This window comes from Delphinus delphis, chromosome 3 (genome assembly GCF_949987515.2).
Source record: "Delphinus delphis chromosome 3, mDelDel1.2, whole genome shotgun sequence".
In the NCBI taxonomy this organism is placed as follows: Eukaryota; Metazoa; Chordata; class Mammalia; order Artiodactyla; family Delphinidae; genus Delphinus; species Delphinus delphis.
The window spans coordinates 110,655,298-110,667,589 of record NC_082685.1 but is presented as its reverse complement, the minus strand read 5'-3'; positions in this window follow the sequence as shown (position 1 = coordinate 110,667,589).

Here is a 12,292-nt window from a genome sequence, read left to right as displayed (position 1 = left end):
TTATAAATGTTTTGAGACTTGAAACACGTCTTCTTACTTTGGAAGGTGATTGGGTTCCCAAGCCAACACGAAGTTCCTACTCTAAAGTTAAATAGGAAGGGGTGGTCAGGGAAGGATTTTCCAGGCAAAACTTTGACCTGAATCTTACAGAATAACCAAGAACACAAGGACAAGCACTGTACATGGAAGAACTGGAGAAGAGAATATGGTCTCAGCGTCTCACCCAACTGTATAGGCACATGGTTCCTTATGACTTTACAGGGATTTCTAAAAGCAGGCTGGCTGGGATCAAAAGACTAATTCTTCTGTCACCCCCAGGGGTGCTAAAGGCAGATTGTTGGACACTCAAAGCAGAAAAGCAAGAGAGGTAGTATTCATTTTATTTCAGAAGAAAATAAGACTGGATGGGTGAAGCTATTGGAGATGGAACTTCTCTAGCACCTTTTGCTTTCCCTGGTCTGACAGACTAACTCCAGAGCAAGCTGACCTGGTGTGAGACGAAGGTAAAGGGAAGGGATGGTCCTGGAAAGCAACTATCTGAAGGAGAAAGAGAAGGAAGAGGGGAAATTCCAAGCGATGGTCATGAGAGAGATCGAAGAGGAGCTCTTGTGACCTGGCTGCAGTCACTGGGTGGGACCCATTCCTTTGTCAATCACTTGCTACCTAATTTCTTCTGGCTAATTCAATAAGTATTTATGAGAGCCAGGCACTGTGCTATGTTTTCATCTAACAAGTATTATTTACTTAATAATAGATAATAGACTCTTATCTATTATTAGATAATAGACTCTTAATTTGTTGAACAGCAATGAAAAATCATAACAAGTACAAAAAGTAACATGTATTTAGAACTTCTATATCCCTACACTTTTTTTTTTTTTAAATATCCCTATACTTTATACAGAATATCTAATTTGGTGAGTAAACCAAACTTCTTCCACCTACAGCTAAAACTGTCCTCAGGTAACTTGCAAACAGAAGGAACTAAAACCCCAAGCCCAGCCCTGAAGGGCAAGAATGAAGTGATTTCAGGGTGGTCTATGGCTACATTCATATTTATCCTCACAGAATTGGCTCTGGGCTCCCCAGTTCTGAAGTTTTGAAATGGAAGCCAGGCATTTCTTTTCGCCAGCTATGTGGCTACAGTAGTTTCAGCCTCCATCAACTCTACCTGGGATACAGCTCTTGCCCTTGTCCTTCTACAACTAGTCTCACCCTAGCAGCCAGAACAAGGTTTCTAAAATGTAAGTCAGTTGAATGTGGGCTGGCCTTAGTGACTGGCTTCCAAAGCATAGAAACTGGAAAGGGGAAAATATTAACTTTATAGTGGAGAACACTGGCAGACCCACTTGAAACAAGTGATCAGGTTAATATCACCTTATCAGGTAGATATCATGTGGCCCAGATATGATGGAATGAAAAGGGAACATCACTCCTATAGTATTCTTTCCAAAAATCCATCACTCCTTTCTAATCATAAGGAAAACATCAAACAAATCTGGACTGATAGATATTCTACAAAACACCTGATCAGTAATCCTCAAGACTGTCAAGGTCATGAAAAACAAGGAAATCATGAGAAATTGTCCAGACTAGAGGAGACCAGGAGACATGACAACCAAATGCCGTGTAGTAGCCCCGACTGGATTCTGGAACAGAAAAAGGACATTAATGGAAAAACTGGTAAAAAACTTTTTAAAGTCTGGAGTTAATGTAATAGGAGGAAACCAATGTTGGTTTCTTAGTTTTGAGAAATATACCACAGTCGTGTAAGATGATAACATCAAGGGAACAAAGTGGGTGAGCCAGCTTACTTGTAGAAATCCTCAGAACTGGGTTATAAAAAGCTGTGGGCTGATACTGGAGCCTATATTGGGGTAAGAAGCTGAACTACCTGTGCTATCTTTGCAAATTTTTTTAAACCTAAAACTAGTTTAAAATAAAAATGTTACTTATAAAGAAGGAAAGAAACATAATGGAAGGAAAACCCTCCAAGGGTCCCCAGCTCTTACTGATGCCAAGTCCTTACAGGGCCTGCCACCCCTGTTTAAAGTTGCAACACCCTTCCTGGAATGACCTATCCCCCATCCCTGTTTTATTTTTCTGCAGCGCATTTAACGTTTCCTAACATATATATCATTTACTTATTTATTTGCATATTGTCTGTCTTCTCTCCCCACCTTACCCACAACACACCAGAATGTAAACACCAAGACATCAGGAAATTTTGTCTCTTTTGTTCACTGGGGAGAATAAAATAGGGCTCAATACTTATTGAAGGAATAAATGAAAGCATGGATCAGTGAATCCATTCTACCTGAAAACCCTTACGACTGTAACTCTAAAACTCACCTTCAATAGTTCTAGTTTCAAAACTAAAATGACCAAGTGGAGAAAGCAAGTAAATGTCTGATAATACAAAGTTAACTATCTTCCAGACTTGCCACAAACATGGATACCTTGGAGATACTGTGGATTTGGTTCCAGACCACTACAATAAGCAAATATCACAATAAAGCAAGTCATATGAGCTTTCTGGTCTCTCAGGGCATATGAAAGTTATGTTCACACTATACTGTAGCCTATTAAGTGTGTAATAGTATTATGTCTAAAAAAACAATGAATGAACTTTAATTAAAAAATATTTTATTACTAAAAAAATGCTAACCATCATCTGAGCCTTCGATCTTTTTGCTGGTGGAGGGTCTTGCCTCAGTGTTGATGGCTGCCGACTGATCAGGCTGGTGGCTGCTGAAGGTGGGGTGGCAGTGGCCATTTTTTAAGATAAGACAACAGTGAAGTTTGCCACATTGATTGACTCTTCCGTCTACAAATGATTTCTCTGAAGCACGCAACGCTGTTTGATAGCATTTTAACCACAGTAGAACTTCTTTCAGAATTGAAGTCGATCCTCTCAAGCCCTGGGGTTGCTTTATCAACCAAGTTGGTAAATCCTAAATCCTAAACCCTAAATCCATTTCAACAAGCTCGACATCATCTTCACCAGGAGTAGATTCCATCTCAAGAAACCACTTTCTTTGCCCATCCATAAGAAACAGCTCCTTATCAATTAAAGTTTTATCTTGAGATTGCAGCAATTCAGTCACATCTTCAGGATCCACATCTAATTCCAGTTTCTTGCTATTCCCACCACATCTGCAGTGACTTTCTTCACTGAAGTCTTGAACCCCTCAAAGTCATCCCTGAGGGCTGGAATCAACTTCTTCCAAACTCCTGTTATGTTGACATTTTGACCTCTTCCCATGAATCACAAATATTCTTAATGGCATCTAGAATGGTGAGTGCTGGGCTTCCCTGGTGGCTTCCCTGGGCTTCCCTGCCGATGCAGGGGACACGGGTTCGTGCCCCGGTCTGGGAAGATCCCACATGCCGCGGAGCAGCTGGGCCCATGAGCCATGGCTGCTGAGCCTGCGCGTCCGGAGCCTGTGCTCCGCAACGGGAGAGGCCACAGCAGTGAGAGGCCTGCGTACTGCCAAAAAAAAAAAAAAAAAAAAAAATAGAATGGTGAGTCCTTTGCAGAAGGTTTTCAATTGACTTTGCCCAGATCCATCAGAGGAATCACTATCTATGACAGCTATAGCCTTACAAAATGTATTTCTTAAATAACAAGACTTGAAAGTCAAAGTGTTTCCTTGATCCATGGGCTGCAGAATGGATGCTGTATTAGTAGGCAGGAAAAAAAAAAAAACCATGAATCTCATTGTACATCTCCATCAGAAGTCTTCGGTGACCAGGTGCATTATCAATGAGCAGTCATATTTTCTTTTGTTTGTTTTTGTTTGTTTTGCGGTATGCGGGCCTCTCACTGTTGTGGCCTCTCCCGTTGCGGAGCACAGGTTCCAGACACGCAGGCTCAGCGGCCTTGGCTCACGGGCCCAGCCGCTCCGCGGAATGTGGGATCTTCCCGGACCGGGGCACGAACCTGCGTCCCCTGCATCGGCAGGCGGACTCTCAACCACTGCACCACCAGGGAAGCCCGAGCAGTCATATTTTGAAAAGAATCTTCTTTTCTGAGCACTAGATCTCAGCAGTGGGCTTAAAATATTCAATAAACCTGTTGTCATCAAATGTGCTGTCATCCAGACTTTGTTGTTCCATTTATAGAGCACAGGCAGAGCAGGTTTAGCATAATTCTTAAGCACCCTAGGATTTTCAGAATGGTAAATAAGCATTGGCTTCAACTTAAAGTCACCAGCTGCATTAGTCCCTAACAAAAGAGGCAGCCTGTCCTTTGAAGCTTTGAAGCTAAGGCATTGACTTCTCCTCTCTAGCTATGAAAGTCCTAGATGGCATCTTCTTCCAATAGAAGGCTGTTTTGCCTACATTGAAAGTTTGTTGTTTAGTGTAGCCACCTTCATTAATAACCTTAGCTAGATCTTCTGGATAACTTGCTGCAGCTTCTACATCTGTGCTTGCTGCTTCATCTTGCATTTTGATGTTATGGAGACAGTTTATTTCTTTCAATTTCATGAAAGAAATTTCCCTGTTATTGCAGACTTTTCTTCTGCAGCTACTTCACCTCTCTCAGCCTTCATAGAATTCAAAAGAGTTAAGGCCTTGCTCTGGATCAGACCTTGGCGTAAGGAAATTTTGTGACTGGTTTGACCTTCTAACCAGACCACCAAAACTTACTCCATATCATAAATAAGACTGTTTTGCTTTCTTATAATGTGTTCACTGGAGTAGCAATTTTAATTTCCTTCAAGAACTTTTCCTTTGCATTCACAACTTGGCTAACTGTTTAACGCAAGAGGTCTAGTTTTCAGCCTCTCTCTGCTTAAACTGATACCTCATTTAAACCGAGAGACGTGTGACTCTTCCTTTCACTTGAACACTTAGAGGCCATTGTAGGATTAACTGGCCTAATTTCAATTTCAATTCTTGGGGAATAGGGAGGCCCAAGGAGAGGGGGAGAAATGGGGGAATGGCCAGTCAGAACACACAACAGTTATCAAGTTTGTCATCTTATGTGGGCGAAGTTCATGGTGCCCCAAAACAATTACAATAACATCAAAGATCACTAATCACAGATCACCACAACAAATAAAGAAAATTTTGAAATATTGCAAGAATTACCAAAATGTGACACAGAGACATGAAGTGAACAAATGCTATTGGAAAAATGGTGCTGATAGACTTGTTTGACGCAGGGTTGCCACAAACCTTCAATTTGTAAAAAATGCAATATCTGTGAATTGCAATAAAGTGAAACACAATAAAACAAGGTATGCCTGTATTTATTCAAATGTATAAAATAATGGACGTGGGATGCTATTCATTTCAGCTTTATGTGAAGTGGCAAAGCATGGAAATAATATTACTGTCCGTAAGTACAGACATGCTAAATAAATTCTGGTATATTATACAATAAAATATTATTCAGCCACTAAAAAAAGAGGAACTTCCTCATCTTAATATGAAATGATTGTGAATATATATCATTAAGTAAAAAAAGCAAGGCGGAGATAGTGTCTATGGGGCACTACTGCTTAGTTAAATGGGGGGCAAAGAATGTTTATACATATTTGTTGTATATGCATAAAATATTTCTGAATGGACACAAAAGGACTGAAACATTGGTTGACTGGGGAAACTGAGTGCCTGAGGGACAGGATACCCCTTTTTATTTGAATTTTGAACTAAGTGAATGTTTTAACTGATTAATTTAAATTAACTTTCTTCTATACATTATACAATGCTGATCTAACAGTCATTTAAAACTAAAATGAAACTGACACCCTGAAATAGTGTTTTAATTTTTCCTTTTTATAGTTTATTCTAGATCATGAGTGTATAGTTAATCTCATTAACAATTAGTGACCTTTTGAATTTAGGGTACCTTATGTATATATTAAGGACTGAATTTATTTTTCAAAATGGATTACTTTTTTTAAAAAAATTGATTAATTTTTGGCTGCTTTGGGTCATTGCTGCACGCAGGCTTTCTCTAGTTGTGGCAAGCGGGGGCTACTCTTCCCCGCAGTGCACAGGCTTCTCATTGCAGTGGCGTCTCTTGCTGTGGAGCATGGCTCTAGGTGCATGGGCTTCAGTAGTTGTGGCACGTGGGTTCAGTTGTTGTGGCTCACTGGCTTAGTTGCTCTGCGGCATGTGGGATCTTCCCAGACCAGGGCTCGAATCCGTGTCCCCTGCATTGGCAGGCGGATTCTCAAGCACTGAGCCACCAGGGAAGCCCCAAATGAATTACTTTTATAGCAAGGAAACTATTAGAGTTAATAGTGTCTGCCTAAATCATTTCCTACCAGCAGTGAAATGACTGTATTCAAAATCTAGACAGGCTTATTTTCATTTTTTTAGTTTATTTAGTTTATTGAGCATTTTGTGGGATGCACAAAAGGCCAAGAAAATGTTTTATGTCATTTTAATTCTCGTTTTTAATTTTTTCATTGGAGTATAAGATCTATAAAAAAAAACATATTTGCTGTAAACGCACAGCTTGGTGAGTATTCATAAACCAAACATACTCCAAGTACACAGCACTAAGATCAAAGAACTAGAACATTACCAGCAACCCAAAAGCACTACCTCTTCCCCTAGGGTAATCAATATTGTGACTCCTAAGAGCATAACTTAGTTTTGCCTGTTTCCGTACATTATATAAATGTAAACTTAAGGTATTTCCCTTTCGTGTCTGGCTTCTTTTACTCAACAGTGTAGAATTCATTCATATTGTTACATGTAATTATAAGTGAATCATTCACATTACATACAGAATTCCATATAGTGTAAGTGCGTCACAATTCATTTTCCCATTCTGTTGTCAATGGGCAGTTTCCAGTTTGGGTCATTTATGAATAGGCTGCTATGAACATTCTTGTACATTCCTTTTGAGGCACAGTTATACACGTTTCCACCCAGGAGTGAAACTGCTTGATACAGATATGTGCAGCTCTAAAAGATACCACCAAACATTTTTTTCCTAAAGAGTTGTACCAGTTTATACTCTGACCAGCAGCGAGAGTTCCAGTTGCTCCCCATCTTCCCCAACATTTTGTATTTTTCATTTTAGTTATTCTGGCTGATTTTTAGTAGTATCACTGGAAGCTGGTTTCTGAAAGTACCAACTTCTTTTAGAAATTCTTTCTAAATTATTTATAACCTGGGTAGGTTATAAATACCAAAAAAGCCAAAACTAGGGAAGTGGAAGTTAGAGAGAACCTCATTTTTTATGTACCCCTCATTTTACTCTTTGGGGTTCCTATTATATGCACATATTAAGTTGAAAAACATATATGTTCCTATATTCCTGAGGTTCAGAAGCTGGTGGGTGATGACACTTTTACTACTCAGTTATTACTCGTGTTGTCACTTTTCTAAGTTAACTGAGGGCTGTGCACTGGTAATGATCTTAAAGTAGACTAAAATCATGGGTCTTCACTGGTGGCGCAGTGATTAAGAATCCGCCTTTTAATGAAGGGGATGAGCGTTCGATCCCTGGTCAGGGAACTAGATCCCACATGTGTGCCACAACTAAGAGTTCGCATGCCACAACTAAGACCCGGTACAACCAAAATAAATAAATAAATAAAATTAATTAATTAATTAATTAATTTTAAAAGGAGACTAAAATCATGTACCAGCCCACCCCAAAGAAATGCTTTCTTTACATGGACAAAGATTTCTACTATCATCACCAAGCTAAAAGCCCTCACCACATCCTCTTTGGACGCAGCTAACTAGTGAAACGGTGATGTGCAGACCAATAGGAAACAGCATGTTTTTTGTGAGAAAAAAAGGGTGGGGGGAGTCTTTGGTTTCAGCCCAGCAGAGTTTCCCATCAAACGTAAGCTCCTCAGCAGGGTCCTCGTGTCTGACACTTCCTGGGCTGGACACCACATCTCACCCCACCACGACCAGATTTTCTCTGAGCCACCGGTGATAATTTCTTTATTTCTCCATCTCTTCCTTCTCACACCGCACGCTCACCAACCTGGTGTGTACTTCCCCTGCAGGTTCTGGACCAAGACATGGGGTTGTCCCTGGGGTATGACTCCTCAAATCGGGAGCTGCGTGTGGGAGCTGATGGACCACACAGACATCATGTGCCAGACCCACGGGAAAACGGGATCTTTAGTCCCTACTCCACCTTCTACCATTCAAAGAAGCAAACGATATCTTATTCATCTTTCAAAGATGTACGGGCTTCCCTGGTGGCGCAGTGGTTGAGAGTCTGCCTGCCGATGCAGAGGACGCGGGTTCGTGCCCCGATCCGCGAAGATCCCACGTGCCGCGGAGCGGCTGGATCCGTGAGCCATGGCCGCTGAGCCTGCGCGTCTGGATCCTGTGCTCCGCAACGGGAGAGGCCACAACAGTGAGAGGCCCGCGTACCGCAAAAAAGAAAAAAGATGTAGGAAACCAAGGTTTGATTGCCTATCCCAGGAAATTATGGCTTTTCTTTTCCAGTACCCATTTAAAACAACAAAGTTTCAGTATGACTGGACAAGCCAGGGGTTACACACAATCCAAGAGTCATCACGTGGAGATGACCGGGACAGGGCAGACTGTTTTCTGTCAGTAACATGTTGGTAACTAATTGTATTTCTAGTGAATCTGGACTTCTCCTGACCAGGAGAAGGGACCTTTGTGTTGGGCCAGGTTGAGTGGGAGGTGCCGTGAGTTGGATGAGGTTATAAAGAGTTTGGAAAGTTTTTTTTTAGAAAAACAGTTTACTGAAAAGGAAGAATAGAGTCGCTCTAAAGAGTATGATCTCTGACAACATTCGTCCTGGGCTGAAATCCTCCTCTCAGCTCTGTGCTTGCTGTTGGCGCGACCTTGGGAAGGTTCCCATTTAAACTGTGTGCCTCAGTATTGCTATCAGTAAAATGGGGATGGCAAAGTACCTACCTCCTGGGTTTACTGTGAAGATTACATAATGCCTATGAAGACCTTAGCATGGCTAACTCCACATAGTAAGTGCCCATAAAGTTATAGTTTCTGGTTTTGTTTTGTTTCAAGAAAAAGAAGCAAAAGAACACATGACCAAAGAAGAGAGGCTAATTATCCTGTTAGAAAGCATTAAAGGAAAGGGAGGAGAGGAGAGAAAATTTCAGAGCTAGAAAGAGAACCTGGGAAGCAATTACCTTGCTGGGAGGATAGTCTGGGAAACGGGGGGTATCCAGAATTCACAGGAACATTGGCTAGAGAACTCTTCTGCAGAATCCAGGAGACTGTACAAGATGGCAGATCTGTGAGCTCTGAGAGAAGCATTTTTGCCTGTGGTGGAAAGAAGTCCTGAATAGTTCAGCAAAAATAAAACCCACTATTTCTCCAGGAACTAGGAATGGGCAGAAGCTGGAGGCAGGAACAGGAGCCAGAGGTATCCTCTCGGCCAGTCTAAGGAAGTGCTTGCTGACCACAAGAGGAAGGCACAGAAAGAACATGGGAAAAGGTTGTTTTTTGCTCTAAGCATACGCTAAGCCAATCGCAAAAAAGGAATCTGAGAAGTCACCTAGCTTCAGCTTGAATTTTACATAAGTAACCAAGACCCTTAAAAGAGGAGTAATTGCGTGATGTGGTTTAATGTGCCTGGTGTGTTGAGATCATGTTGAGTGTAGCCGTTGCAATGGACAGAGGGACTGAAGTTCAGTTGAGCCTTGAACAACAAGGGTTTGAAAAGTGCAGGTCAACCCATACAAGGATTTTTTTCCAATAGTAAATACTACAGTAATACATGATTTGCAGATGGTTGAATCTAAGGATGCTGAATCATGGATATGGAGGAACGGCTGACAAGGTGGGCAGACAAGAAATCACAGGCAGATTTTCGACTGTGCAGAGGGTTGGCTCCCCTAACCCCTGAGTTGTTCTGGGACCAGCTGTACTACCAGAAAAGATAAAGTGAGGAAAGGCTGTGCACCCAGGAAAGAGGGTTTTAGGTGAAAAGCCCACCCCCACCATCCCTTTACAATGATCCCAAGCAGTGGCAACAAAAAATAACTGAGATTAGTGGCAATAGAAAAATATAAGGAAAGTGAAATCTTCAGTTTGGGGGCTATTTGGGAGAACGCGGACCAAAGGACATCTCACATATATTTGATAACCCCCAATATTCCTTCTACTTACAGCAGAGGTTGAAACTCACATGCCTTCAAGGTAAGGTAAATACGTGAACCAATCAAGAGTGGAACAACTGGGTGTCAGGCAGACCGGCAAATGGGAAGGCGCCACATAAAGGAATCCACATTCAATTTTTTCAAAACACGGGCCTTGCCAAAGTAAACACAGAAGTTGGCCCCATTTCCATGCTACCAGTTTGCAAACACTGTTCTACATGATGTTAAAACATAAAACATGTTCAACAGTTTAGAGGCTAAATAAAACATTTTTAGTCTAAAAAGATCTATGAAAAGCCACTTTCATTTTAAAGATGATCCCAGTTGAATGGAAAATGAAAAGTCCTGACATTTTTTTCATCTGCATATTGATAAAGGGGACATTTTAACTCTTACATGAGATGGAATCTATTTCCCCCTTTTGGGAAAATGGAGGAAATATCCTTTATCTCCGGCAACAAGCATGGCGCTTGACTCATTGTATGCATGGGCCTTAAATGTCTGTTGAATTAATAGATAGGGTTATAAGTGGAGCAAAGCACTAGCTGGAGATGGAACCATAACCTCTCTTTTTGAGGTGATAAAACTGAGGGAGTGGACCTCCGGCTCTAACCCTCCTCTTTCCCTTCAGGATATATTTTTGACCCCAAAGGTCTACGTAGGAGGTCAAAGACTTCTGTGCTATGTGACCTTCCTCATCTCATTGCTCTAGCAGAGAACAGAGAACATGGACAGCCTCCCAAGGACAGTTACTACAGAACTCACTCCCCAGGTGGCATCCAAGCCACCTTAGTACTTTGTACTTTGGAAATGGGGCACAGGGCCTTCAGAGATCACTCTGATAACTTCTATATCTCCCTGAGTTCATGGTTCTTGAGGACAAAGAGGGGGTGTCTACCTCACAGAATTGTGAGGAGTAAATAATATTGCATATGTAAAAGGCTTAACGTAGTGCCTGGCACATAGTAAGCAGTCGGTGGGCTGTGGATATTATTAGCTATTACGGAAATAGTAGGTGCATGAATTTTTTTAATGGACCCCATTGGCATGGGGAGCGGAGGTAGAACAAACTGAGAAGCTGAAGAAAAGCAAAATTATTTCAACAGCTGCCTATTAATCATTTCAGAAAAGGCGGAGGTGGATAAGTGACTAAATAAATTAAATTCCCTACATTTAAATACAAATCCTTATCTATACATGTATACACTTACATAGGCACAGAGTTCCGGAAGAATAGTTAACAGGTAACAGTGGTTATCTCCAGGGAGGACTTGACCCGGGAATAGCAGCTGGGGAAAGACTTTAACATTTTTGCCATGTGTCTATATTATCTACTAAAAGTTCGCAATTCATTTTTAAATTAAATGTTGCTAGTTAAAACCTCTCCTGAGTTTTGCTGAAAGTGGACGAACTGTGAAATTGAGAACAGCTGCTTTCAGTTTTTACAGTCGAGCCCTGATACTGCCCTCTAGCGACTAGTACCCACCACCGCAACTGCTCTCTGCAGCCCTAACTAGACTCAGACTAAACCTGCTCGTCTCACCCATACTCACCTGGTTAATATCAATAATATACGTAGTTGACGCATTAAATAACTGAACTGTTACCTACTCATATACTCCAATGCTTTCATGGTTGAAAATCTAGGCACTGTGAAGGATGCCTACATTACCTCATGCCTCATTCTTGCCGGACAGGTGAAATAATAGATCATTTGCATTACAATATGCATCCATCATCCTTCCCTTTTTGCCATTTTAAACTTGACAATTACCTGAAGCAAAAGGACTTTCCTAATTTCACAGTTTTATCTCAAGTGCACCTAATTTGAGCAACTAAATTTGTATTAATTCATCACTTGCTACAGTAATTTCCTTCTTTGCACGTGTTGAAATAGAGGTTATTGTTCTACATACAAAATTTCCTTGTGTGCTTTTATGTATTTGGGTAAGTTTCTGAACTCTACTTCAGACTTCTTAGTTGTTCTCTAGGCTATTTTCTCTTACGTTGTACATTTTTCTAAAGTAATGTTTTCATTATTTTAAAGTCAATGTGTTCTGGGGGGGTGGTGGTGCTGGGATGAATTGGGAGACTGGGATTGACATATATACACTAATATGCATAAAATGGATAACTAATAAGAACCTGCTGGATAAAAAATAAATATATTAAATTAAAAAAATTTTTAAAGTCAATGTGTT